The sequence below is a fragment of the Mauremys mutica genome, chromosome 13 (genome assembly GCF_020497125.1).
Source record: "Mauremys mutica isolate MM-2020 ecotype Southern chromosome 13, ASM2049712v1, whole genome shotgun sequence".
Taxonomy (NCBI): domain Eukaryota; kingdom Metazoa; phylum Chordata; order Testudines; family Geoemydidae; genus Mauremys; species Mauremys mutica.
Genome location: NC_059084.1, coordinates 49,416,445 through 49,443,814, shown reverse-complemented (window position 1 = coordinate 49,443,814; position 27,370 = coordinate 49,416,445). Strand labels below are relative to the sequence as shown.

The 27,370-nt window shown below is 51.1% G+C and overlaps 1 pseudogene; it reads right to left on the bottom strand.

The window, feature by feature from the left end:
• Positions 1-924: 924 nt before the first annotated feature.
• Positions 925-27,221, bottom strand: LOC123347577 (annotated as a pseudogene).
• Positions 27,222-27,370: the final 149 nt, after the last annotated feature.

Here is a 27,370-nt window from a genome sequence, read left to right as displayed (position 1 = left end):
AACAGTACAGAATTAAAGAAATTCTATAGCAAAACACAGAATTGCAAATACAGAAATAAAAGTATAATAATACTAGTTCCTTGCTAATACTCACTAGCTTGAATAGAAGAATTTATTGCAGAAATCTGGGAGGACTTGATTAAGATGTCTGGACTCCCTCAACTCCCAAGAGAGACTCTCTAAGAAAAACAAAGAACAGGGAAAAAAAACTTCCCTCCACAGGGATTTGAAAATATCTTGTCCCTCATTGGTCCTCTGGTCAGGTGTCCACAGGTACTGCTTGTTAACCTTTTACAGGTAGAAAAAAAAACCTTAACCCTTAACTAACTGTTTATGACAGGACCAAAGACTGATTTCCCTCCTCCCTCTTTGAAAACATCTTGTCCCCCCCTTGGTTCCTCTGGTCAGGTGTTAGCTAGGCTAGGTGAACTTCTTAAGCCTTTACAGGTAAAAGAGGCATTAACCCTTAACTCTCTGTTTATGACGCGCCCCCCAAATCATAGATAGTGCTGGACCACACTGGCTCGATTTTTTCCTAGAACTTTAGGAAAGAAAGAAAGAAAGATGTGTATGTATGAGGATGGACAGTTGTGTAGATAGATACCGGGGGACTGAGATATACAGTGGCTAGCCTTCTCCTTGGTTAAATCCCCCAAAACCCACCCTGAAATGCAGCTACCGATTTTGAACTCATTTTATTTTGGATCAAACACAAAATTCCTGTGTAAGTTACAAGTTAAACGATGGAGAAAATGAGACTCTTCTCCTTCACCAGAGTACAGGTTGACCAGACCTCAGGACACTGCAGACCTACACACACACACACACACACAAGGAAATCCAGTCCCTGCCAGGGGACGGGGGTGGAGGATGGACGGGAATGGGGCTGAGTTCAAGCTCCAGCGTGGGCTGCCCCCTGGGGATGTCCGGGGAAGGACTCTGCCCTCCCTGCTCTGGGATCTGCAGAGCTCAGACCCTTCTGCGGCCGCTGTCGCGCCCTCTGAGCTGCCGTGGAACATGGTCCCTCCAGGTGTCCGGAGAGAGGGCAGGAGCCCGGGAGGGCTGGCGATGGAGGGAGGGAATGAAGAGGATGAAGCAGTGCTGTCCACCTCCTAGGAGCCCGGAGCCGGGCACTCACCGCACCTGTGGGACACAGAGAGCAGAGGGGTTCGGCCGGTGCCGTTGGACCCGGCGTTGGGCTCACGGGCAGCATCCTACACTGGGAGAGCAAGGCCAGAAGGGACCATTGGGACCATCTAGCCTGTCCTGCTGCGTAGCCGGGGCCATGGACCTGCCCCAGCCACGCCTGCGTCCTGCCAGGATCTCTGCGCTGAGCTGCAGCTCAACTTCCAGACAGAGACACCAGCCTTGTCAAACCGCCTCAGGGAACGGGCACTGCCCAGCGGGTGCCGCACGCCAACTCCCTGGGGAGCCCCGGCTGTCTAAGCCGATCCTGCTTCTGGTTCCAGGCCCCGGCACCAGGTCCCCGCCACAGAACCGGCTTCACAGGCTCCTATGGCCCTTGGTGCATCTGGGCCCCACCACGGACCCTCAGTGATCATGGCCGAGTGGTGAGTGATTGACGCTCATTGGTCCTTGAACATTTGTTCTGGCTTCTTAATTAGTGACCATTCCTTTTTGGTCATTGATCGTTCATTGCTGATTATTGATAAGTGATTATTAATTACTAGCAGCTTATTGATCCTTCATTCTTTAACATTAATTACTGGTCTGTGAGTGTTGATTATTGATAATTAATCGCAGATTAATGGCTACTCAGCATTAATTACAGATCACTAGGTACTGACCAGAAATAGCCAATCCCTGATTATTGATTTCTCAGTGATAAATGATTGGAATTGATAATAGACTCTTGATTCTCATTTATTGATCACTGCTGAATCAACCTTGATGAGAACTCGCTAATTAGTGATGACGGGTGGTTGATTATTAGTAAATAATCATTCCTGATTATCTCTGATTGATCGTTGGGCCCTGTGAGGAATCAGGGCCGGCAGCAGAGACAATCCCAGGTAACCTGACACAGGCACCTTGGTTGTAGCTGCCTCATCGGCTACACCCTGGTTGCTGCTCGGGAGACCAGCTCAGAAGCCCAGCAGAAGTTAAGCAGTTGCCCAAAGCATTTCCCCAGGGCTGTGATAGTGGCAGTGGCGGAGCCAGGTTCTAAGAGCAGGGGACGCAAACATAAAAAAGGCTCACGCACCCCGGCTCCTCCTCTGGCCACGCCCCCCTTGGCTCCTCCTCCGGCCGCTCCGTCCCCCCCTCTTTGGCTGGCTCCTCCGGCCGCGCCGCGCCCCCTCCCCCCCTGCCCTCCTGGGGTGCGCTCTGCGCTGCTACGGTGCCGAGCACCCCCAGGCGGGGGGGGGGGAGCTGAATGTTCCGGAGCCCGGCGGGGCTCTAGAACGCTGGACGGCCGCCCGGGGCGCTCGAATGCTGGGAGGCTGCGGCTGGCCCCCGTCCCAAGACCTGCACCAGCAATGCTAGCGCCGGGAACTCAGCACAGGGCGTTAAACAGAACCCTGCAGTGCCCCACCTGCACCAGTGCCCCAAAGCCCCCTGCATGCACCCTGATACTCCCATGTACCGACCCTCCTGGATACCCCATGTGACCCACCCCCTCCGCATTCACCTGATCCCCCCCAGACCCATCTATTGCCAGGGCCCTGCAGGCACCCGGGTGCCCCTGCACGCACCCTGACACCCCCACGTGCCCCGGGCCGGGCCGAGCTGCAGTGGGGTCCGTGTCCCTTTCAGAGCAGGGCTGGGCTGAGCCGAGCCGGTGGGGAGTGGCTCCGCTCCCCGCTGCAGGCTGATTCCTGAGACTGAGCTGAGAACCAGGCTCATCTCCTGCACCAGCTCCGGGCAGAGCTTTGCTGCGGCTCCCCCAGGCCCCCCGGGCCGGGCCGCCCCCTGAACCTGCATGGTAGGGGTGGGTTGCATGAGGGCAGGACCCGGTGGGGCCGAGGACTGAACAGGCCTGGCAGGGTGGTGCGGGGGCTGCTGGAGGGGGAAGCCGGGGAAGGGGTGGCACGGCCTCAACCCCCTGGGGCTGCAGATGGCTTTGCAAACGCAGCGCCAGAGCGGGCCAGCCCGCTGCCCACGTTACCTCCACCCACTCAGCCTCGGAGCCCGGCTCGGGGGGCTTCACCTGCAGCCGGGAGACCAGACACTGCGCAGGGCGACGCGCTGGAGGCGGCCATGGCCAGCAGTGCCGGCAGGTGGGCAGACTGGGGAGCCCGGGCTGTAGTAAGGGGAGGCCCTGAGATACCAATCTTGGTATCAGAGGCCCGGTATGAGGCCTAAGGCCTGAACTAAAGTTATGGTCAAGGCTTTGCTAACATAAAGCAAAGTGAAGCTGTGAGCCAGAGGCAGGCCCTGCTCACAGGAGCTGGCAAGGAAAGGGCTGAGGCTGCAAGAAGAGACGTACCTAAAAGGTGCTGGACACCAGATATCAGAACATTTGCACACTCGTACACTGGACACGGGTAACAAGGAACAGGCCGACCCATCCCAATGACAGGGCCAAAAGGGGAATATGATGGATAGAGTTGTTTTGTCCAAACCAACATGTACAGTGTGAGAGGCGGAACCTTACTACATAGAGGGGTTGTACCTTGCTGCGTAGAGGGGTTGCACCTCAATACGTCAGGAGTGATGTGTAACTTGTTTGTACCTGGGTATAAGAATGCATCCCTGGGGTGGTGTCTTTGTCCGGCCGAGGGGGCAGTGGAAAGTCCCACCACTGACTGAGCCGGGTCCATTGCCAAGAGGCACTTTCACGTAGTATGCCCTGTAGAGTAACGATCTAGAGGGAACGGCAATTGTGTCCATACGGCAATAAACCTGGCCGACATGCCTGTGCACCTTACTAGACTCTGTGGTCATTGGGGGTTCTCGTCGGGTCTGCTGTGTCAACTGTCTGCGCAGAGCTGGGGCAGCACACAGAGGGAACACACGCACGCAGCCAAGTGATATCAACATTGGAGAAAGCAGAGCACCACACCGGTAGCATCTGACAACACGGGCTAGGCCACGCAAAGGCAGGCACCGCCTCCCAGCAGCAGCCGGAGCTGGAGCTGATCCAGGAATTGCTAGCGCTGCCGCTTTCCACTTCCTGTGCCTGGTGCCGCCCCGCTCCACTGCAGGGACCAGCACCTGCCCACCCACCCTTGCCCGCAGGAGTTCAGTGCAGGCCGGCAGGCCAAACTTCAGAGAGGAGCGTGGGCCCCGCCCGCTGGTGCCATGGTAACCCCTAACTAAGGCGCCACTTTTGGAAAATGTGCTAAAGGGAAGCGGCTGCTTCCCCTGCACCCCACTAGCTACGCTACTGGATAGTACCTGTGTCGGATTGTTCCTGCCTTGTTCCCATCCAGCTCCAACCCTGCTCCTGCCTTGTTCCCGTCTCAGTCCAGCCCGGCTTTTGTCTGGCTCCAGCCCGGCTCCTGTCCTGGACCCAGGCTTTCCTTTCTCCAGGTAACCTGGTCCTAAACCTGGGCTCTAATTCCTGACTTTGGTTTTAGCCTCTGACAACCGTAAAATCACAGAGATGTAGGACAGGGAGAGACCTCAAGAGGTCACCTAGTCCCGTCTCCTGCCAGGGGGCAGGACTAAGTAATAACTAGTCCATCCCTGACAGTTATTTCTCTAACCTGTTCCTAAAAACCTCCAACAATGGAGCTCCACAACCTCCCTGGGCAATTTGTTCCAGTATTTACCCAGCCTGACAGTTAGGAAGTTTTTTCCAATGTCCAACCTAAACTGCTCTTGCTGCAATCTAAGTCCATTGCTTCTTGTCCTGTCCTCACAGGATAACGAGTACAATTTGTCACCCTCCTTTTTGTCACAACCGTTTATGTATTTCAAAAATGTTATCATGTCATTCCCCTGCCCCAGCCACCCCAGTCTTCTCTTCTCCAGACTAATCAACCCCAGTTCTTTCAATCTTCCCTCACAGCTCATGTTTTCTAGCCTTTAAATGATTTTAGTCGCTCTCCAACTTTTCCGCATCTTTCTTGAAATGTGGTGTCCAGAACTGGACACAAGACTCCAGTTGAGGCCTAATCAGTGCAGAGCAGAGCAGAAGAATTACTTCTCGTGTTTTCCTTACAACACTCCTGCTAATACATCCCAGAATTTGTTTTTTCCCGACACTGTTACATTATTGACTCATATTTAGTTTGTGATGCACTACGACCCCAGACCTCTTTCCGCAGTGCTCCTTCCTAGGCAGTCAGTTCCCATTCTGCATGTGGGCTAATGGCTGTTCATTCCCAAGTGGTTACCTTGTGTTTGTGCTCACGGAGTTTCACCACTGAATGTGGGTGACTGAGTAGTTCCCGAGGATGGCTGATGGCTGGTGGCTGCATGCTGATGGGGTGGGATAGATCACTGAGCACTGGTTATTGCTGGAAGCAGTGACGCGTGACCATGAAGGTAGCGGTTGCTGTTACCTTAAGCAGCGTGACGCCGGCGCTGTACAATAGGCTGAGCAGGAAGAGAGCAATGAAGGCAACAGGTGTCCAGAGACCGTCAGATTCCTCCTCTCCTCCTTCAGCATCGATGCCTTGGTCCTCCACTGGGCAGTGAGGAGCTGGGGAGAAGACAAATGGGCCGGTTAGAGAGGCCTCTTCGTTAAGCCAAGGAGCTGAGTGGGCACAGCAGGGAGCTCCGGTCTGTGCTCTTGGCAGGAGCTCCTGTCCAGGGCCAGAGACAGAGGGTTCCCTGCCAGGGGAGATGGGGCAGCTGCAGGTGGAGACTCCCTGTCACAGGCTGCAATTCTCAGAGGAGACTCAGGGATTTCAGCCCCCACCTTCCATTAAATTTCACGCCCTTTGGCTCCTTTGCAAACCCCAGCCAGCAGCACTACACGCCCCTCCCCGAGCATGCCCTCCCCCTCCCTTGGCCAGCCAGGGAACTGGGCTGAGACCTGCCAGTGCAGAACTCAGTGGGGCCAGGTACACCCATCAGACAGCAGCATCTTCCCAGTCAGTGCCAGCTTGAGCCGTGCTGGGACCAGTTCCTGGGCAGCAGAGGCACCAATTCCCCCACCACCAAAAGTCCCTATTCTGGGGACCTGGGGAATTTACCCACAGAGCTGTTCTCAGACCTCCCCCAACTCACACCAGCCCAGAGGGAGTGTGGTCCAATGAACAGAGCACTAGGATGGGACTCAGGACTCCCATGGGTCTATTCCCAGCTCTGTCATTGACATTGCTGGACCTCAGGCAATTCACCTCCCTGCCCTTTGCCTCACTTTCCCTTCACACCCTTTCTCTGTTTGGACATTAAACTCTTCTGGGCAGAGACTGTCTATTACTCTATGTGTGTGCAGCTCCTAGCGCATTGGGGTCCCAAACTCAGTGGAGACCTCTACACACAACTGTAATACACCTAATAACGGGGCCATCTGATGGGAACAACTTTTAAGCTACTACCCGCCTGGACTCCATTTCAACCCATGCTCCGAGAAGGGGGAACGTCTGTCACCCATCGCCACATTTGGGGCAACACCTGCCCAGCCCACCTGCAAGCCCGAAGGAAATGGGGAAAGGCCTGGCCTCCCCGTCAGCAACACCCTGAGCTGCCTCATATTGTCAGGCACTGGAAACAGAAATGATGGCCCTCAACTGATTTCTCACTTGTGCCACCGTCACACAGCAGTGACCTCAGTCCCTGTAGGCAGACGTCTCCATGGCCCATTTCTAATTCCTTGTGCCATCTGTATTGTTGTGTCATGGGGACTGAGTAAAGAGCTCTCCCAACTCATTCCACATGGGACACCACTCAGTAGGAGCCTCTGTCACTCACCACCAGCCTGGGCTCCACTGGGGACCCCTTCCCAAGAGTTGGAAGGACTCACAGCCCAGCATTCCCTGAGCCCATCCATGTGTCTTGTCAATGGCACGAACGTCAACTGGGAAATGGCCTGGAGCCTCCTCAACTTAGTACACACCTGGGCAACCAAAGGGCTGGCACCGAGGTACCAGCTGAAACCTTTATTCACCCACCAGTGCGCTGTAAGCCTGGGCCATAGAGTTTGGTGGTGGGTAATTGATGTGACCTTCCTAGCTCTGAAACCTTTTGTACATCTTAAGGCAAGAAGGGACCATGACAGCAACGAGCCCGACCTCCTGTATATCACAGGCCAGAGACTCTAACCCAGCTACCCCTCTATGGAGCCCAAGGACTTGTCTTTGTTGGGGGCATATCTTCCAGAATGGACCCCAGGCTGGATGTACAAATCTCGAGATGGAGACTCCACCACTTCCACTGGAAGTTAGTTCCAGTGGTTCCCTTCCAGATTCCGTGCCTGTGACGGGGTGCGCATACCCGCACTAACCAGGAAAGGGTTAATCCCCCTCGGGGTGGAGGAAGTCCTGCCCCTCAGACCATGCTAAGCAGGCTCCAAATGCTGTGCTGGTATAAAGAAGAGCAGCCCAGCTCACTCTGCACTGACTGCCAAGGAGGAAGGACGCTTGGTCGAGGCTCCAGCCCCGGAGCCATTACAGCCGTTGCCTGCGGAAGGCGGAGATCTCAAGACACAGACCAGAGACCCGTTGCCTACAGCTGACCAGCTGGAGTCAGAGACCCAGGGAATTACCGAGGAGCCCGGAGACCCGGACGTGACATGGACTGCAGCTTCAGGAAGCCCGGTCGGAAGTGTCCCAGGGAGGTGGAGGGAGTGGTATCTCCCACCCATGTACGGTCAGCATGTTGCAGTGTTGCAATGAGTGGAGGAAAAGAGTAACAGACTATGCGGAAATGGCAGAGGTGCTTAATGACGTCTGTGATTCGGTTTTCACCAAAAAGGTGGGTGGTGATTGGACGTCAGAGGCTAAAATAGGGAAAGAACAAGTTTTAAATGATTTAGATGTTAGTTGGCTTCAAGTCATCAGGGCCTGATGAAATACATCCTAGGATACTCAAGGAGCTCACTGAGGAGATATCTGAGCCATTAGCAATTATCTTTGAAAAGTCCTGGACGATGAGAGAGATTCCAGAAGACTGGAAAAGGGCAAATATAGTGCCCATCCATAAAAACGGAAATAAAGACAACCCGAGGAATTATAGACCAATCAGCTTAACTTCTGTACCTGGAAAGATAATAGAGCAAATTATTTGCAAACATGTAGAAGAAAATAAAGTGATAAGTAACAGCATGGACTTGTCAAGAACAAATCATTTCAAACCAAACTGACAGCTTTATTTGACAGGGTAACAAGCCTTGTGGATTGGGGGAAGTGGTAGATGTGGTATATATTGATTTTACTAAGGCTTTTGATACTGTCTCACATGATCGTCTCATAAACAAACTAGGAAAATGAAACCTAGATGGAGCTACTACAAGATGGATGCAAAACTGGTTGGAAAACTGTTCCCAGAGAGTAGTTATCAGTGGTTCACAGTCACACTGGAAGGGCATAACAAGTGGGGTCCTGCAGGGATCAGTTCTTGGTCTGGTTCTGTTCAATATCTTCATCAATGATTTAGATCATGGCATAGAGAGGACACTTATAAAGTTTGTAGACAATAGCAAGCTGGAAGGGGTGGCAAGTGCTTTGGAGGATAGGAATAAAATTCAAAATGATCTGGGCAAACTGGAGAAATGGTCTGAAGTAAATAGGATGAAATTCAATAAGAAAAATGCTAAATACTCCACTTAGGAAGGAACAATCAGTTGCACACACAAAACGGGCAATGACTGTCTAGAAAGGTGTACTGCAGAAAGGGATCTGGGGGTCATAGTGGATCACAAGTTAATCATGAGTCAGCAGTGTAACACTGTTGCAAAAAAACTATCATTCTGGGATGTATTAGCAGGAGTGTTGTAAACAAGACACAAGAAGTCATTCTTTCGATCTACTCCGCACTGATTAGGGCTCAACTGGAGTCTTGTGTCCAGTTCTGGGAACCATATTTCAGGAAAGATGTGGAAAAGTTGGAGCAAGGCCATAGGAGAGCAACAAAAATGCTTAAAGCTCTAGAAAACATGATCCATGAGGGAAGATTAAAAACTGGGTTTGCTTAGTCTGGAAAAGAGAAGGCTGAGAAGGGACATGATATCCCTTTTCAATAACATAAAATGTTGTTACAAGGAGGAGGCAGAGAAATTGTTCTCCTTAACCTCTGAGGATAGGACAAGAAGCAATAATGTTTAGTCCTGCCATGAGTGCGGGGACTGGACTAGATGAGCTCTCGAGGTCCCTTCCAGACCTTTGAGTCTCTGATTCTATGACTCTCCACTGACCCAGGGGTGGACCACTCCACCACTGCTAGGGCCCTGGGTCAGGACCCGGTGGAGTCGGGTGGACCCCTGGCCCCCTACCCTGACCATCACCCCCTCCTGTGACGGCCCCTGGGTTTGGCCATTACACTACCCTCCCCTGCATGTAAGGGCCTCTCTATTCACCCTGGCTGCTAGGCCACGCTCCCCTGCACTCAAGGGCCGCTATATTCATTCTAACCCCTAGGAAACAAAATCCTGCACTTGAGGGCTGATATATTGACCCTGGGCACTAGGCCACACCGCTCTGTGCTCATGGGTGGCCGTATTGTCTCGTCCCATTAGGCCACACAGCCCAGAACCCAAGGGCTGCTGCTTAGACTCTGGCAATTGGGCCGCGTTGTGGTGAGGCCCAGGAGAGTCCGGCAGACGGAATCTACAGTGTCAGCACAACCCTGACCCACCCCGCAGTGCTTTATTCTACATTTGTATCTGTCCAGCCATGGGCTCCTCTTAAGTCTCTCTATACTAAGTTACAGACCTTTACTGCCCAGTACTTTCTCCCCATGGAGGTATTTATACATATCCATGAAGCCATGTCCTGAATGTCTCTTTCAGCCAATTCATCTCCTCCTGTCTCTCACTGGAAGCCATTTTCTCCAGCCCTCTAATCATTTTTCTAGCTCGCTTTTGCACCTTCTCCAATTTTTCAACCTTCTTTTGAATATTGGACAAGAGAATGGCCACAGTGCATGGGACCAATGGTCCAGCTACCCCAGTATCCTGTCTTCCAACAGTGGCTGATACCAGAGGTATCAGAGGGAATAACCAGATCAGGGCAATTATTGAGTCATCCATCTGCTGTCATACAGAACCAGCCTATGACAGGCAGAGCCTTAGGGACAAGAGCTTAGGGCTGCATCCATGACCATCTTGGCTAATAACCTTTCATAGACTTATCCTCTATGAACTTTTCTAATTCTTCTTTGAACCCAACTATATTTCTAGCCATCACAACATCCCCTGACCACTAGTTCCACAGGTTGACTCTGTTGTGGGAAGAAATACTTCCTTGTGTTTGTTTTAAACCAGCTGCCATTTAATTTCATTGGGTGACCCCTGGTTCTTGTGTTATATGAAGGGGGAATGTAGCAGGATGGACCCCTGCTCCTTCCCTGAAGGGGTTAAAACAGCCCTGGGAAGGGACTTTAGGCTGGGCTGATTGGGGAAGTGGCTGCAGCTGGGGCCACGCCCCAAACTGAGCAACAGGGCCTGATAAGAAGGCCAGGGAAGCTAGAAGCCAAGACAGTCTCTCTCTGGCTGTAGAGGGAGATGGGCCTGGCTGCAGGGAGCTAGACACAGGGTACCGGAGTGGAGCAGGGCTGGGGGAAGGCAGAGGAGCTGGGGAGCTCCTGCCTGGAAAGCCCCAGGCTGCAGCCTAGCTATAGGCCAAGAGGTACTGGGGGTTGCAGGGGCAAACCAGGGGTAGGCCAAGGCAGCAGGTCCAAACCCCTTTGCCTGTGATGAGTGGCTGATACTGCAGCCTGCCCCAGGGTGTGGGGCTAGACAATGACTGGCAGTAGCCAATACTGAGGCAAAGTGGGGATAGTGCGGTGGGGGTTCCCCTGGGAGGGGGAGACCCAGTTGAAGGGGCACCGGGGTCTTGGGAGGGACACGGGGGCCAGTAGCAGACAGGTGGATCACCGTCCTGCAGAGGGCGCTCCAGGGCTGGAATAAGCTAATTCCCAAGGACGACCAGCAGGAGGCGCCGCAGGGGTTAGTCCGACCCGTCTACAGGGAAATAACACTTCCTTATTTACTTTCTCCACACCAATCCTACGGTATTCAAGCTGTGGACATACCATGGATTTATACAGTGGCATTATGAGATTTACTGTCTTATTATCTGTCCCTTTCCTAATGGTTTCTACCATTGTTACCTTTTCTGACTGTCACTGCATGTTGCCTCCAGAACTGAATGCTGCTCCAGTATCGGTCTCCCTAACCCCGAACACAGAGGTGAAATCACTTCCCCTGCACCCCGCCCCGTGTTCATACATCCAGGGACAGAGCTGGTGGGAATGGAGGCTCCTAACTCAGTCTCACCCGTCGCCTAGCTCCCAGCAGACAAAACACCAGATTCCTGGGGGCTCTGCCTCTCACCTAATGTGGTCCGGTGAGGACGCATGTCCAAGGAGTTCTGATGCCAGACTGGCCAGGGCTACATTGCTAGACAGGTGCAATGGTTAAGAAACAAGTCTTGGAGATGGGAGATTGGGGCTCTATTCCCATGTCGCCCACTGACCTGCAGTGTGACCAGAGACAAGCCACTTAGGCTGGGGTCTTTCAAGGACTCTGAGGAAATGAGGTGCCAGTGAAATAAACTCACAATTGCAGTGGGAGTTGGGTGTCTCACTCCTTTTTAGTGTCCCAATTTTAATCCCTTTGTGCCAAAATATCCCCTCCCAGCCTCTCTCTGCTTAGACTATCAGCTCCTTGGTTCCAGGACGTTTGCTCTACGTGTGTTCATGTAGTGCCCATCCAATGGGGCCCTAATCTCAGTCAGGACATCTAGGAGCTGCAGTATCATCAGTAGCAATGGATGGAGAGCAACTCACTGCAGAGGGGTGGGCAGGTAGAAACATGACACTGCATGAGGATGGATGGATGCAGAGAGGACATTGCCTGATTTTCCATGCATGAATGGATGGATATGGTAGAATCAAAGAGACAGGTACTGCAGAGGGTAGGTTGGATGGATGGATCCTGAGGAAGGGTGAATTGATGTAGACAATCCATGAGGAAAGGAGGATGGCTAGAGCAAAAGAGCGAAAGAAAGAAGGGTGCATGGATACATCTAGATATTGTGGGAGGAAGCGTGGGTGGGTAGATAAGACACACGGACACTCTCTGCAGAAGACACACCCTTCATCACATGCTCTAGCATGGTGCATTTTATTTGGGCATATTCCACACACAGCCACACTCCGCACACCAGAGCTACCACAGCTTTACACACAGGCTCAGAGGAATCCCAGACCCCACGAGGTTCCGTGGCCATCTCAGATACGCCGTGAGGAGCCCACGGGGCTCTGCTGCTCAGTAGCAAGTGACGTCGGTGTCGGACAAGATCACAGAGACATTGACGGCGGTGGGTTTACCGGAGGCTTTGTCCACGCTCCGGTGGATGAAGGTCATGGGCAGACCCTCGTGCCCCACCACACAGGCGTAGGTGTCCCCCCGCTGCCATTCGGACGCCAAGACATTGAGCTTGCTGTAGATGAAGTAGCGCTCCTCCTTCCCAGCCTCCCGCACGGGGCCGATGTTGGTGTAGGCTTCCTGGGGCATGGGCCGGTCCTGCTGGGTCCATGTCACCAAGATGTCTCTGGGCCGGAAGCCGGAGGCCAGGCAGGTGATGGTGGCTGATTCCCGGAGAGCCAGTTCCTCAGCGTGAGGAGGGGAGATGTAGACAGAAGGGGCCCGGAGGGAGACCACTGCCATGAGAAACAGCAAAGGGTTAATGCTAAGGATTGGGACCCAGGAGTCCTGGCTACCATCCCCAACCCTCATCCCCCTGCAATATCCCACTAGACCCCCCACACACACCTCTCCCAAACCCATAGACAGAATCCAGGAGTTCGGGCCACACTAACCCACTAGATCCAAATCCCTTCCATGAAAAGGGGCTAGAACCCAGGAGTCCCAGCCTCCAGTCTCCCTGTTCTAACCCACTACATCCCACTCCCCTCCCAGAGACAGAAAAAGAACCCAGGAGTCCTGACTCTCCGTCCCCTTCTCTCTCATCAATTTGCACATTTCGACCCACCCACAAATTTGTAACTCCCAGTCCCAAAGACCTGAAACCGGATCAGAGCTGGCGACCCCTAGAGACAGAAGGTCCCGCATCCCATTCCCCACACCCTGTGCCAGCCACTCCTCGAAGCCTGCGGCCCGATGGGAGCTGGCGCCCCCTACAGGGGAAAGGCTGAGTTCTTACTGTGACTCTTGTGGATGGTCTTGACAATGGCCGACGGGAAGTCTTGGTGCTTCACGGTGCAGGTGAACTCCTCCCCCGCCTGCCACTCCTCCACGCACACCCACAGGAGACCACGGCCAAGGGGCCCCCGCTACCCCGGTTCCAGGAGACCTCCAGGCTGCCGGGGGTCTCCATGCCGCTCACCACACAACTGATGGTGGCGTTCTGCGCTATGTAGAGGTCCTCCAGGGAAGGGGGAAGGAGAGACACCTCCAGAGGGTGTCGATTACAGTTGGTGACACCTGGTGGGGGCAGGAGGAGGCGTTGAGGGCTGGGCTGAGCAAATATTTCAACAGGCACCAGGTGGTAACTGAGTGCCGCTCTCTCAGGGGTGCAAAGCCCATGGGCTGTTTGGGAAAGGGGCTGAGCATCATTGGACTTGTAAATAGGGCACTGGGTTCCCTGCTGGGAGGGGCGGGACTCTCATCTTATGGAGCAGCAGGAACAATGGCTCAGGTTTTTTCCAGCCTATCGAGGGATTGGGATTCCTGGGTCCCATTATGGTTATTTGGGTCTCTGGGTCCCAGGAGCAAATCTGAAGGTCTCCAGTTTTGTTGGGAGAAAGCCCCATTGTGGAAAAAATGGCCAGAGACAGACCTGCCGTGGTTGCTAAACTCACCGTCCTTCCATACACAAATTCATGAGCTCGATGACCCGCCTGAGCTCAGTGTGGTTATCCCCATTTCCCAGAGATGGCAGCTGGGACAAAGAGGACAAATGACCTGTCCATGGTCATGCCTGGCACCCAGGCCCTCCTGCTCTAACCACTAGACCCCACATGGCACCCACAGCTCAGGATGGATCTTGTGTTCCCCAACCCCTACTCCCTGCACAGGCAGAAGGGTCCTTTATATTTCACACCCATGGTCTGCCAAGGTCCCTGAGAGCATGAGTCCCCCAGCTCCCACTGCAAGCCGATGGGGGAGGGGAGAGCTTGAATCCCTTTAGAAATCTCAGCCAGGGAGCCCAGACTGATTGGATCCCTGGCACCCAGGGACAATGGCCTCTATTGGATGTTCTCTGAAGGATATGCATGGTCTGGCTCATGAAACAAGTTTGTAAAGTGGATGCTGCTGGAGCTGGGAGTCCAGATTCACATGGATGCCCAAGCCCCACGGTGGGGCAATGGAGCTGAGGGGTTTCTCTCCTTTGTTTGTATGAATTTGTTGGCTCCTGAATCAGATACGGAATCTGCCCCACCCCAGCTCATCTTTTCCTCAAGAACAGATTTTAATTGGATGCCTGTCAGGGCTGAAGATCCATGAAGACATTCCTAATGTGCCAACAACAAATTTGAGGAATAAGAAGGGACCATAAGGACAAAATTGTGAATCTGTAACCATGGGAATCCATGTCCAAGTGTGAAGCAACAACTCCCAGGGGGATCCATGGTTAAGAAGGAAAGAAAATTTTCAGCAAACCGCCTCGCTGCCATAAAAGACCTCCATGAACTTTCTGCAAGAGCAAGAGTGTCCATCCCAACGTCTTGGCCAAAGCACAGCCCAATGAGATTACATTCTGCACCCTCCCTTAAATTCCCTTTTGCAATTAGGACAGTTTTCCTGCACTTCCTTTCGTGGTGATGGGGTCTGTGAAGCTGTGGAATAATCTCTTCCAGGGGTTGGGTGGGATCCCAACTACTTGGGGCATTTCAGATTGGATAATGCCTTGGGAATACAGGGAACTCTCCCACACTGGAGTGGAGGGGGCGTTCCCCACCCAGCTCAGGTTGCAATAAATCATGCAGTTCTTCGTTTCACCAAAGACAGCATCATAATGGAGATAGAAATCCTTCATAGCTTCCCCTCCCACCAGGGCTCACATGGAGTCATGCAGTTGTTCATGCCATTGGCTGGATGGGATATGAAAGCGTGTGGACATCCCCAAATTAATACCTGCCTCTAAGAATTCACTTACCAAGGGATAACTTTTCCACAACACTCTTGGGCTTTTCCATGGCCGGGTGATGCTGATCTCTTCTGGGTAAAAGCCGCTAGCTTCGCAGATGAGAGTCAAGAAGACTCTGTTCCCGGAGTTGTCTTCGTGATAGGCTCGGGAGACGGTGACTGAGGGCTCCTTCTTACTAATGCCTAAATGAAAAGGAAGAGGGGCAAGAGAAGAATAAGACTTGGTTTGCAAGTCTAAGTTAAGGACTTAGCTCCAGCAGCTATCACTGTGTGAAGGGCCCAGGGAGGGCAGTTGTTCAGGGTATGTGTGACGCTAGACCAGGCAAAACAAAAACCCAACCACTGAGCATCATCTCCCTTGAAACTCAAAGAGCCTGGACCTTCACCCAAGAACTCAAATGAACTCCCAAGCCTTCCCCGCAGAGTGCACAGTGACCTCCCAGATCCTCAACCTTAAACGGAAACAACTTAACATCATCATCTTCATCTTCATCACCATCATCATATTCATCTTCTTCACCTCTCTTGTCTTCATAACCACTTCCTTCCTCTTTATCTTCATCTTCTTCAGAGCAAAACCTTCATTAGTCTCCTCTTCATTATCTCCTTCAGCATTCTGACATTCTTTCTCCTTTTGTCCTTCAGCATCTTCATTTCCTTCTTCATTGTCATCGACATCATCGTCATCTCCTTCGAGATCATCTTCAGGATCATTATCCTCAGCTTGGTTGTACAGTGACGCAGATGGACATGGTTCTTTGAGCTAGTCCTGCGTCGCTAACCTGAACCCTCACCCCAAATACTGAACCACACGATCTCCTCTTCTCCCCACATCTCCACCATGCATCATCATCACATGGGGTCACTGTAAAGGTGCAGGACTCGCCCCTGCGGCGCCTCCTGCTGGTCACCTCGGGAATTAGCTTTCCAGCCTCCGGAGCGCCCTCTCAAGGCCAGTGTCCCGCTGCCGCTTGGCCCCCGTGTCCCTCCCTGGACTCCGGTGCCCGTTTATCTGGGGTGCTGCCCCCTGGCATTAACCCCCCAGTCTCAGGGTTTACCCTCCCCGGGGAACCCCCACCCTGATCCCCACCTCGCCTCAGTCGTAGGCTACTGCCAGTCACCAAGTAGCCCCCATGCCCTGGGGTAGGCTGCAGTGTCAGCCACTCATCGCTGGCAAGGAGGGTTTGGGCCTGCTGCCTTCCTCTGCCCTTGGGCTGCCCCCTGCAGCCCCAGTACCTATTCGGCCTTATACTAGGCCGCAGCCTGGGGGGCAGTTCCAGGCCAGGGCTCCCCAGCTCCTCTGGCCTTCCCCCAGCCCTGCTCTGCCTCAGGTTCGCTCCCCAGCAGCCAGGCCCCTCCCTCGCAAAGGCCAGAGAGAGAGTCTGACTGGGCTTCTGGCTCGCAGCCTCTTCTAGGGACCAGTTGGGCCTGACTGGGGCATGGCCCCACCTGTTTCTGCCTTCCCCAACCAGCCCAGGCTTTGATCCAGAGCCTCAGCCCTCTCCCAGGGCTGCTTCAACCCTTCCCGGGCTGGAGCGGGGACCACCCCGCTACAGTCACCCACCCATTCCTCACTCCGATGGAGCCTCTTCCCTCCTTCAAACGCTCCCAGCAAAATTCAACACAGTTAAGATTTTCAAAGGCTGGCTAAGGGATTTGGACACCTTGGGTATTTCAGTGGGGTTTGGGCACCTAACTCCACTGGACACTCTGAGAGAGTCTCACCGGAAATAGCCCGGAAAGGCCAGATGGCGGGTGACAAGCACCAGCCCGATTTCCAGAGGTAAGAAGTACAGACGCACGTCAGATCAGAGTCCCTGACAGGCCACATCCCCGTTTCCCAGGGAGCCCAGGGAGTGAAATTCTTGGAGGAGCTGGAATTTAATGAGCAGGAAGGGAATCCTGGGAGAACTGTGCAGGTGGAAATTAGTGAGAGATTGAGAGTGAGAGATTCACAGGAGAAATACTAATTCTACCAGCCACACACCCTGTGCTGAGGGCCTAGGCGCCGCTAAAGTCCTACTTGGGGGCTTAACTGGGACATAAAGGCTGCCTAGGACGTGTGCGGGGTGAGTTTCACCCTCTAATCCCAATTCACAGTGACTGGCGGTTGCCTTTCCCTTGGAGATGCCAGGGCTCCTCACCTGTATTGCTCATGGTTATCTCCTGGGTTAGTTCTCCAGAACAGGGTGTGGTCACTTTGCAGGTAAATTTGGTGCCTTGTCCCCATTGTGCCAGCGACACAGGGTGAGAACTGACCAGGCTGGTGGTCCCGTTGCTGTTCTTCTTGGGGGGTTGTGTCTTCGCCGCAGAGCTGACCTGCCCATCCACTTTCCATGCCATTCTGCTGCCTGCTAAGTCATAGCCCAGAACTAGACAGGTAACATGACCAGAATTTTTGATGACGTCTTCATAGGAGGGTTTGGTTAAGTAGATGGTTGGGTCAAGTGAGCTTCTGAGGCAGGCTGAGAAATGCAAAGAGACGTCAGTGACCAGTTCAAATAATGTGGAAAGGCAGAAAAGGACGATTGAAATCTAATGTATCCCTCCACCTCCATCAGAACACTCCTAGTGTCCCTCCCAGCCAGCCAGCCATGGTATCTCTTTCTCTTCCCATCCACCTGCAGCACCAGTTTCTCTATGGCACTCCTATGTCTCCCGTCACACTGGTGTCTAGGTGCAGTCCCACCTGCCCTTCGGCAGGGCTGGTTTCTCAGTAACTCTCCGCCCCACCTCCCCGCCATGCACGGGCCCAGCCCCTCACCCAAGCACTTGCTGGTGTTGTGCATGGAGAGCTCTGCTCCCACTGCTGGGCGGGTCACTTGACAGGTGTAGACGTCCCCCTGCTCCCAGCTCTGCTTGGTGACGTGCATGCGGCTCTGCCCCATGTAGAAGCCGTCTGTGCCCATGGCAGAGGAAAAGGCCGGGGTGGGGGGGCTGCTCTCCTTTCCATTCACCAGCCATTTCACGTCAGTGTTGTTGGGTTTGAAGCTCAGGAGGAGGCAAACCAGCTCCAGCTGGCTCTCTGTGGAGCTCTCCTCACAGGTGGGGACCAAGAGGTGAACCTGGGGTGGCGTTGTCGAATCACACCCTGAGAGCAGAGAGAGGGGAAAACACAGTCCAGTGTCACTCTCTGTAGATCCCCAGTCCTCTTCCAGAGAGAGGGCTAACGCTACAGTCCTCCCAGCACCAGCAACCCCCAGCTTGTTGTGGTACGTTTACACTGAGTACTTTAATCAGCCACCAGGGCTGAGATTTTTCACAGCCATGTAAGGGATTAAAACAAATGGGAACAGGGCCCTTAAATCATCTAGGCAAATATTAAAAGCCTCCAGGCCTCTTCCTGCACGTGCTGCATGGAGTGTGTTCTCCCTGGTAAACAGCGGGGACAAAGCTGGAGCTTGAGCTGTGTTTGTTTATTTGAACTTGTCATAAACAGAGAGTTAAGAGTTAATGCCTCTTTTACCTGTAAAGGGTTAAGACGTTCATCTAGCCTAGCTGACACCTGACCAGAGGAACCAATGGGGGAACAAGATGATTCAAAAGGAAGGAGGGAAGTTTTCCTTTGTTTAGAGTCTCAGTTTCAGCTGGAGTGAAAAAGATCAAGGAACCAGCCTCTTACCAGAGTATCAGAGGGGTAGCCGTGTTAGTCTGGTTCTGTAGAAGCAGCAAAGAATCCTGTGGCACCTTATAGACTAACAGACGTTTTGCAGCATGAGCTTTCGTGGGTGCATCTGAAGAAGTGGGTATTCACCCACGAAAGCTCATGCTGCAAAACGTCTGTTAGTCTATAAGGTGCCACAGGATTCTTTGCTGCTTTACCAGAGTAGTAAGTTTAGAAAGGAATAATAGGTTTATGTTTATTTCTTTGTAACCAGTCTTGTGCAATTAGAGGTAGAATCAAATTGGGTATTGGGGTATTTTCATTGGTGTACTAAGTTTTTGCCCAGGGGAACATCCTCTGTGTTTTGTATCTGTTGTCTGTGAGAGTAGCTGGTATGCTAATCTCTCCCAGAAGGTTTTCTTTTACCTTTCTTTTCTTTAATTAAAAGCCTTTTTCTTAATACCTGATTGATTTTTCCTTGTTTTTTAGATCCAAAGGGGTTGGATCTGGATCCACCAGGAGTTGGTGGGAGAAAGGAGAGGGGATGGTTAATTTCTCCTTGTTTTAAGATCCAAGGGGTTTGGATCTGTGTTCACCAGTGTTGGAGAAAAACTCAGTTCTCACTTTTTCTTTGGGTGCAGCAAAATCAAATACTTTATTATTTCTCTAGTAATTACAATAGAGGGAGGGAGTGCCCTAGGACACAGGGTCGCCCCAGTCCCGGACAGGTCTCTCAACTGGTAAACAATTACAGCAAGCATTTATACCTTTATTACAAACAATAACTAGCAATAATACAGACGATAATAAGCAACAACTGCATTTTGTTTATACATAAGCCATCCTGCTATCTTATTTTTCTCACTCCTAAAAGACACCAGTCTGCATATTTGGTTTATCAGTTACAAGGTCGTAATAACTTTTTACACAGTTCTTTCCCTCTGCCTCACACTATTCTTGCTTCTAGAAGTCTCACGTCATTAGGGTTACAGCTGGGCTAACTCTTGCTAACTGACTGACATGCATTAAGATCCCCTTCAAATCCTTATTAATTCTTTCCCTACTTCCACACTCCCCCCTTTTGTACTTCTAGTACAACAGATATTTTCAAATCTCTATTTGCATTAAACCATGGATTTCAGATTCTACAGCAGATATTTCAACCTTAGGGGTTTTTATTGGATGTAATGACAATGCATGATTAGCATGGACATAAAAGGTATTACTTTTAGTACATCCTTTACAACAACAACATAATTCTAAGCTAACTAATATCAATACAAGCAATAACATTTCCATAGCAATAATATAATGGGGTTGTTATACAGTTTTGGTCACAAAGCACAATACATCATACTTAGTACATAAGTGGTGGTTTTAACATACACACAGCTATCATTAACTTGAAAAAGTAGGTGTCCTGTCAGGATAGTTTCTTGTCCTCTACCCTTCCAGCAAACAGTATCATGAACAGTGACAACTTCCCCTGGCTTCAGTTTATAGATACACTGAGCTGTGGTGGTTCTAACGGCCAAAATGTCCATTGACTCCCTATTCTTATCCAAAATGTCAGGTGTTATTCTAGGGACACTGACTATAAATCAGTTAGGTATATCAGGTGGTCTAATTTCCCAGATGTCTCGGTAAATAATTCAGTCCCACATGCATCCTCCCCATGGACCCGGCAGGATTTGGTATGTGGGAGCCCACACCCACCCTATAACCGGTCCATATGCTTGGAAGGAGCACTGTAAATGTCCACACTTCCATCCAGAAAGTGTCCAAGTATGTTTCCATGACCATAGATCAGATGGTTCCTGATGTGTCTGTAAGGCCAGTGGGCCAAGTCTGGTCTAGATCCCACTGCAATGCCTTCCCAGCCTCAGTGATATTCAATACCATCTCTGTCAGTAACTTCTGGGTCATAGAACTAATGGTGGAAATGACATGTAACTCACCAACTCCAGCCTGTACTTAAGATAGCTGAGCTTCAAAAATAAGGCTAGTGGCCTTTTCTAGTTGGCCCAATTTCTTATGTTCTTGGCCTTTAAGAATATTCCAAATGGCAGCTGCACTATTGGCCCTAGCCCACAGGGATCTGGTTAATTCCCCCTTCTTCCATAGGAAATAACCCAGGCTCTCTGTTGTGCTAATCTAATGGCAGCCCCTTGTGAGCAATTTGGGTATGTAGAGGTGATCTGGAAACTGGATAAGGGCAATGTCATTTAAAATCCAATTAGGGAGGGCAATACATGCTGAAGGATTTACTCAGAACACAGGGCGCAGCCTGTAGAATAAACCCCAAAATCCAATCAATACCACATTCCCAAGCAGGGGTCCCACAAATTTCTTCCTGCCAGTGTATAATTCTTTGTTTCTTCACCAGGGTCAGTTCTTAATGTCCTTTTTGGTCAGGAATTCCTGGACTTTGGCAATGTCAGTGGAGTGAGTGTTTCTTCTTCTTTCCCAAAACAGTTGTGGTTCAGCATCCTACAGGGGAGAGGTTTACCAGCACATCACCCTGTAATGGTTTTGCTTCTTCTAGAAAAGTTCAAAGGCACAGTTGGTCTGTCAGTGGACAAGGGAGAGGTTAACCAGCACTTCACCTTGTCCTTTTTCCCTGCTGTCCAGAAAGCACAGTAGAACTAGAAGAAAGAATAGGCTGATCATCAGTAGAAGTGTCCTCCCGAGGTGGAGGGGTCTTTTTTTGCAGTAAGAATCATGGGTCCAGGCAGGTAGTCTTTGGCACTTCACAGCGGTGTTGGTGGTTAACAGGACTTGGAAAGGGCCTTTCCAGTGTGGAGCCAAGGCAGTCTTTCATTGGTGGACTTTTACATAGATCCAGTCGCCTGGTTCCAACGAGTGGCAAGGTTGCACAGGATCCTTCGGTAGTGCTTCCTTCACCTGTGTATAAAAAGACTTAACACATTTCATTAGTACCTGACAATACTTAAGCATTATGTCATCCATCAAATGAATGTCCATTTGAGCTAGGGTTAGTGGGGGTGCAGCTGGTAGTCGCACTGGGCGTCCTGTCAAAATTTCATGAGGGCTGAGTCCAGTCTTTCGATTGGGAATGGCTCTCATACTCATCAGTGCCAAAGGAAGGGCATCTGGCCACTTTAAGTTTGTCTCAGCACAAATCTTGGCCAGTTTATTCTTTAAAATCCCGTTCTGGCGTTCCACTGTCCCAGCAGACTGTGGTGGTGAGGGCAGTGAAGGTTGTGCTGGATCTGCAAAGCTGCACATAACTCCTTTACAATCTGTCCAGTAAAATGAGTTCCACGATCACTGTTGATACTCACAGGGATGCCAAAACGTGTATAAAAATCTTTAAGCAGAAGTTTCACAACAGTCCTGGCATCTGCTTTCCTGCAGGGAAAAGCTTCAACCCAATTGGTAAATACATCAACTAAAACTAATACATATTCATAACCACAACATTTAGACATTTGAATAAAACCAATCTGAATATTTACAAAAGGTCCCCAAGGAGGAGGGTGGGCTGCCCGCTTAGCTTTAACAGCTTTACCAATGTTGTGCTGTTGACAAATCACACAGCGTTGACAGTGGGAATGTGCTACAGAAGGGAAACTGGGTGCACACCAATCTCAGTTTACTGCAGCAACCATCCCCCCTTTGCTCACGTGTGCCATTCCATGGTATATGCGAGCAAGATAGGGCATTAACATCTTCGGTGCCACCAGGCGACCATCCGGGGCACGCCAAAGATGATCAGTATGTAAAATGCATCCAGCAGCACTCCAAGAGTGTTTCCCGGTTCTTGATGCAGCCTCCTGGATCTTAGCCAGATCCTCAAGGGAGGCTAGGGAAGGCTGCCCAATTAGGACACAAGTATATTCAGCCTGAGGTACGGAAAGGGCCGCTGCTTTGGCTGCAGAGTCTGCCAAAGCATTTCCACGGGTAACTTCATCATGAGGGGTCTTGTGAGCGGTACATTTAACAACAGCAATAGCTTCCTACCATCCCCAACCCTCTGGCTAGAAATCTGAGGTAGCCAGAAGATCCCATGTACAATATGGGGAGTGGGTTAACTTTTCATGTCTTTGCTTCCAAAGACTGTCGGTATGCAAATTTTAACAACAATTTTCAATTAAAAGATTTGACCAATGTAGTTTCTTTCTCTTACTTAAGAAAATGTATTAGACTTTAGTGTATCACATTTTTCTGATGTATCCAAACACTTTGTATTCTAAGTTGAACAAAACAAGTATCTGCATTTCAATCCAACACTTCCGCTTGATTTCAAATCAGACCATCCCATGAAAATATTAAACACAACAATTCTGGCCACGAGACAAACACCACAAGACAGAACATAGAACACAAAACATAATTTTTACTGTGCCAATAAATCATGGTATGTTGAATGCTGTTCAGCTGGCATTAGTTTTCTTTGATTATCTGAAAGACAAAAACAGAGGTCTGGGCAGTCAATCATTACTTAAAATATACAAATACACTTGTTGATTTCAGGCAAAACATTCTTACTTTAAAAGGGACATAATTATCTTTACCAGAATTTTGATGGCTTTTTTTTGTACTTCTAACTCCTGCTTTCAAACACTGAAAGAAAAGCACTTCTTATAGTGCCCCATAGAGCCTAATAGGATTTCAATTACATAGCACTGTATACATTTCTTTAGCTAATTCGACTAAATCATTCATAGCCAAATGATCGCAATCTAATAATTTCTTTGCCTGAATTTATTTACAAACATTTCAAAAGACACCAAGAACTTTCCACTTTAGCATTTTTACAAAGTTTAACTGCTGTTTCCTCCAGCAACTACAGAGTTAACTTCTCACTTCCTTAAATCACTTGCTTGTCTCCCAAAAGTCACTTTTATCAACTGAAATCACCATTTCAAGTATTGTCCGGAGTATTTGAAATCCCCATGCTTATACTTACTTACTTCTTCCTTCCACTACACCCTCAAAAGTTTCCAACCTGTTTTCCAATCTCTTTGTCTGTTGCCTGCCCGCCTGGGCCCGATCCTGTTATTCTCGCTGAACCGTCCCTTCCATGGGCACTAGCTTGTTCCACTACCAGTTTAGCTAGGAGGGTGGGCTTCTCAACTAGCCCCCACCCTTCCTGGTCTCTTCTCTTAAACATTCTTACTCACAAGGCTATTCGAATCCTCCCTCATGAGGCTTGCCACCTGGGCAAAAATACATGGCCATTGGGTAAAGGCCATTTACTTAACATATAATCCAAACCACTTTAAGTTTATCCAGAGACCCACCCATTTGTCTGCTGACACTTAAACAGAAAAGAAAATTACACAGAGAGCAGAGGGAATTACAGTCTAAGCCAGATTTTTCCTACTTTTATTACATTGTCCGTTACAGGGGACAGGACAGAAGGATCTCAGTACAACCTCAGAGCTTCATCGCACACAATGGCTTCCACCCTGAGGAAGGGGGGAGTGTTTAGACTGTCCCTCCCCCATTTTCCACTTACACACACAGGGAGGGTGCCCTGTCCGCGCTAGCGGCTCATAAACTAAGGATCTCTCCCTACAGGGCACTCACACAGGAGAGACTAACGAGGATGACCATGACTCTCTTACACCTCCCTTCAGCAAAGAGCGTCGGCTAGTCTCTGGGAGGCGGCGCCGCTTACTCTGATTGCGTCCAGTGAGATGATCAGACTGTCAGTAGCCCACACGGAAGGGAAAGGGGAGGGAAGATGGGTTCACACACTCCTAGACCCAGGCAGCTTCCTCGCCGGACGATGCCAGGCCGAGTCAGCCCACCGTGGGTCGGATCTCCTAAAGATCCACTAGTTACCGGGCTTGCGTTAGAGTAGTCCTGGTCATGAGCTTTCGCTTCACAGGGTATTCTGGGCATCTTCCGGTAACAGTCACTCACACTGGTGTACACACACATACACACACACACCAAGGCTTCTTTTTTTATTATTTTTTTTTCTTCTTTCTCTTTTTTTTTTCCTTTTTTTTTTTTTAAACCACGATGCATCTTTACCTGGTCCGGACCCAATACCATGAGGCGGTATGACAACCCCTCTTGAGGCGATAAAACCCCTCAGCACCGGTGCATTCTAATGCATTTACCTATGTATTACCTTATGCATTTACCTTATGCATTTACCTTATGCATTTCTTTGTTGGCCAACTCAGCAGTTCCCAGTACTGCTATAAACTAACCTTGTTGGGGCCTTTCCCCAATACTACTCTGCATCTGATCTTGCTGCACAGTCAATAAGTTCAGATGGCGTGAGCCCAACAGAGACAGACGTCCTCACGGACAGTCCTCCTCCAATACCCCAATAGAGATTTCAAAAGGTCTCATACCTCTCATGTGGCGCCATGGGGTTCGAAGGGGAACGATCCGTAGTAGCCGTCTGTGGGTCCGTGGATCCGTGGGTCCTAGTGGAAAGGGGGGTGCTCCCCATGCAGCCGGCTGAACACTGGTGGGGCCCTGGTGGCCGGGACCCTGGGCGCTGAGTTGCACTGGTTCTGCTTTGAGGCTTTGGATTGATGCGGCAAATGGGCTTTGTTCTACCTCCCCAGTGGGAGGCGGTTGGGTGGGTTTGGGTGAGGGTGAGGATGAAAGGCAGTGAGCCGAAGATTCCCCTGTACAGAGGGGCCAGCATGAGGCTTAGTTGTCATTTCAGCCCGGCTGCGGGTCTAAGATTTCCCAAGGTGCCTAAGGGATTTGCATGCCAAGTTCCCATGGGAACCGGGTGCCTAAATCCTTTTGGCAGGGCTGAAAAATCCCCCCCTTAGCAGAACATAGGTCTCGTCCCAGAGCGCCTTTCACCCTAAGGTTTCCCTCGTTCAGGGGTCCATGGAGGGGGTGCTGGGGGCAGGAGATCTGCAGTGACAAAGCACCAGGGTTCAGTGTGTTTCAACACTGGGCCCAACTTTCCCCAGACGTTCAGGGGGAGGTTTTTCCTAAGGCACCTACGGGATGTGGATAAAGATTCACTGGCTCCCAGACCCTCTAGGCGCTTTGAAAAGCTCAGCCTGGCTGTCCCGCCCTCCCCTGCCGCGTGTCTTACACTCCTGAGGGAACTTCTTCGACAGGGTCATTGCTGTCCCTTGATGTGTCACATCGCACTGGTAGGTGTCGCCCTGCCGGGACCTGGCAGGGTTGATCAGGAGGCTGCTCCGGGTGAGGAGCCCGTCGCTCATCATCACCTCTGGGAAAGTTGTGACCCCCTGGGTCACTTTGCCCGAATTCCACTTGATGGCCACTGGTGCTGGGAAATAGCCAGTTATGAGGCAGGCCAAGCTCATGTCCGGGGGAGCATTGCCAGGCTTGGGGCAGCAGGGAACCAGGGGGAAGACGGAGGGGGCTCTGGGGTTCGCTGGAAAAATAAAGAGAATATAAGAGAAACCATCAAGAGGGGGGAAACCACATCACTGATCAAGCACCATCCATCTATCCACTCCTTCTATGGCCCAATGGCTGCATGGCCCAGTGCTCAATTCACTGGAAAAGGAGTCAGGACTCAGGTTCTGTTCCCAGCTGCTGTGGGACCTTGGGCCTGTCACAGACCTTCTCTCTGCCTTTAACTTCCCATTGTGCAGTGGTGTCCTAGCGACTGGCGAAAAACACGAGAAATGGGATTCTGGCCTCGGCCGTTCCAGTGTAAACCTGGAGCAGCTCCAGTGGAATAGCTCTGGTTTGTGCGAGTGATGCTGAGAGGAGACTCTGGTCCTTTGCAAGGCTGAAATATTCCCCAAGCGCCTCACAACCTGAGTCCAGCCCATCTCAACTCTCCAGTGTGCAGTGAGCATCATCACCCTCATTGCACAGATGGGGAAAGTGAGGCATGGAGAGGTGACGTGGCCTCCCCAAGGTGGCAGAGGGAGTCTGTGGGAGATCCTGGAGTTGAAGCCGGTTCCCTGAGTCCCTTCCTCTGTTTGATCACAAGACCATTAGTTAAAGCCAGGGAACAGCCCTCCATGAGTCATGGATGGATGAGATAACCCAACAGGCGCCCTTTCTCCTCCGGTCCCTGCCCTTCTGTGCAAACAGAACTTTCAAACCATACTTGTGTGCAACTATGTACAGGACATCTCTCTATCCCATACACACCCACTATCCATCTGGGCTGGGCAGGAGTCAGGACTCCTGGGTTCTATCCCCAGTTCCAGGAAAGCCATAAAGTCTCCTTCTTCACCTTCCTGCATGGCAGGTTCTCAAAAAGACGCCCCAGGAGGCCTCAATCTTCTCTGAGCTCTGCGGCCCTCGTGATCAATCTCTGGGGGAAACTGACCAACAAACAACATGGGCTGAAAGGGGAAGTTTACACAAGTGAAAGTCACATCAATGTTATTTTTTCACCCCGGTTTTAGCCCCCTGCCCTCACCCACCTGTCCAATTTTCACATGTTCTCACCAGCTGTAACAGTGAAAGCTCCCCAGTGGGCGTCATCTCTCATTCTCAATCTATAATTATCTTTACTTCCATCGAGGGGGGAAGGGGTGGGGATGTCTGACAGGCAAAGATACCTCAGAAGAGCTCCGCCACAGACACAGAGCAGAGCTGGACTCCCGGACAGAAGCCCCCGGTCTCCAGTGCCG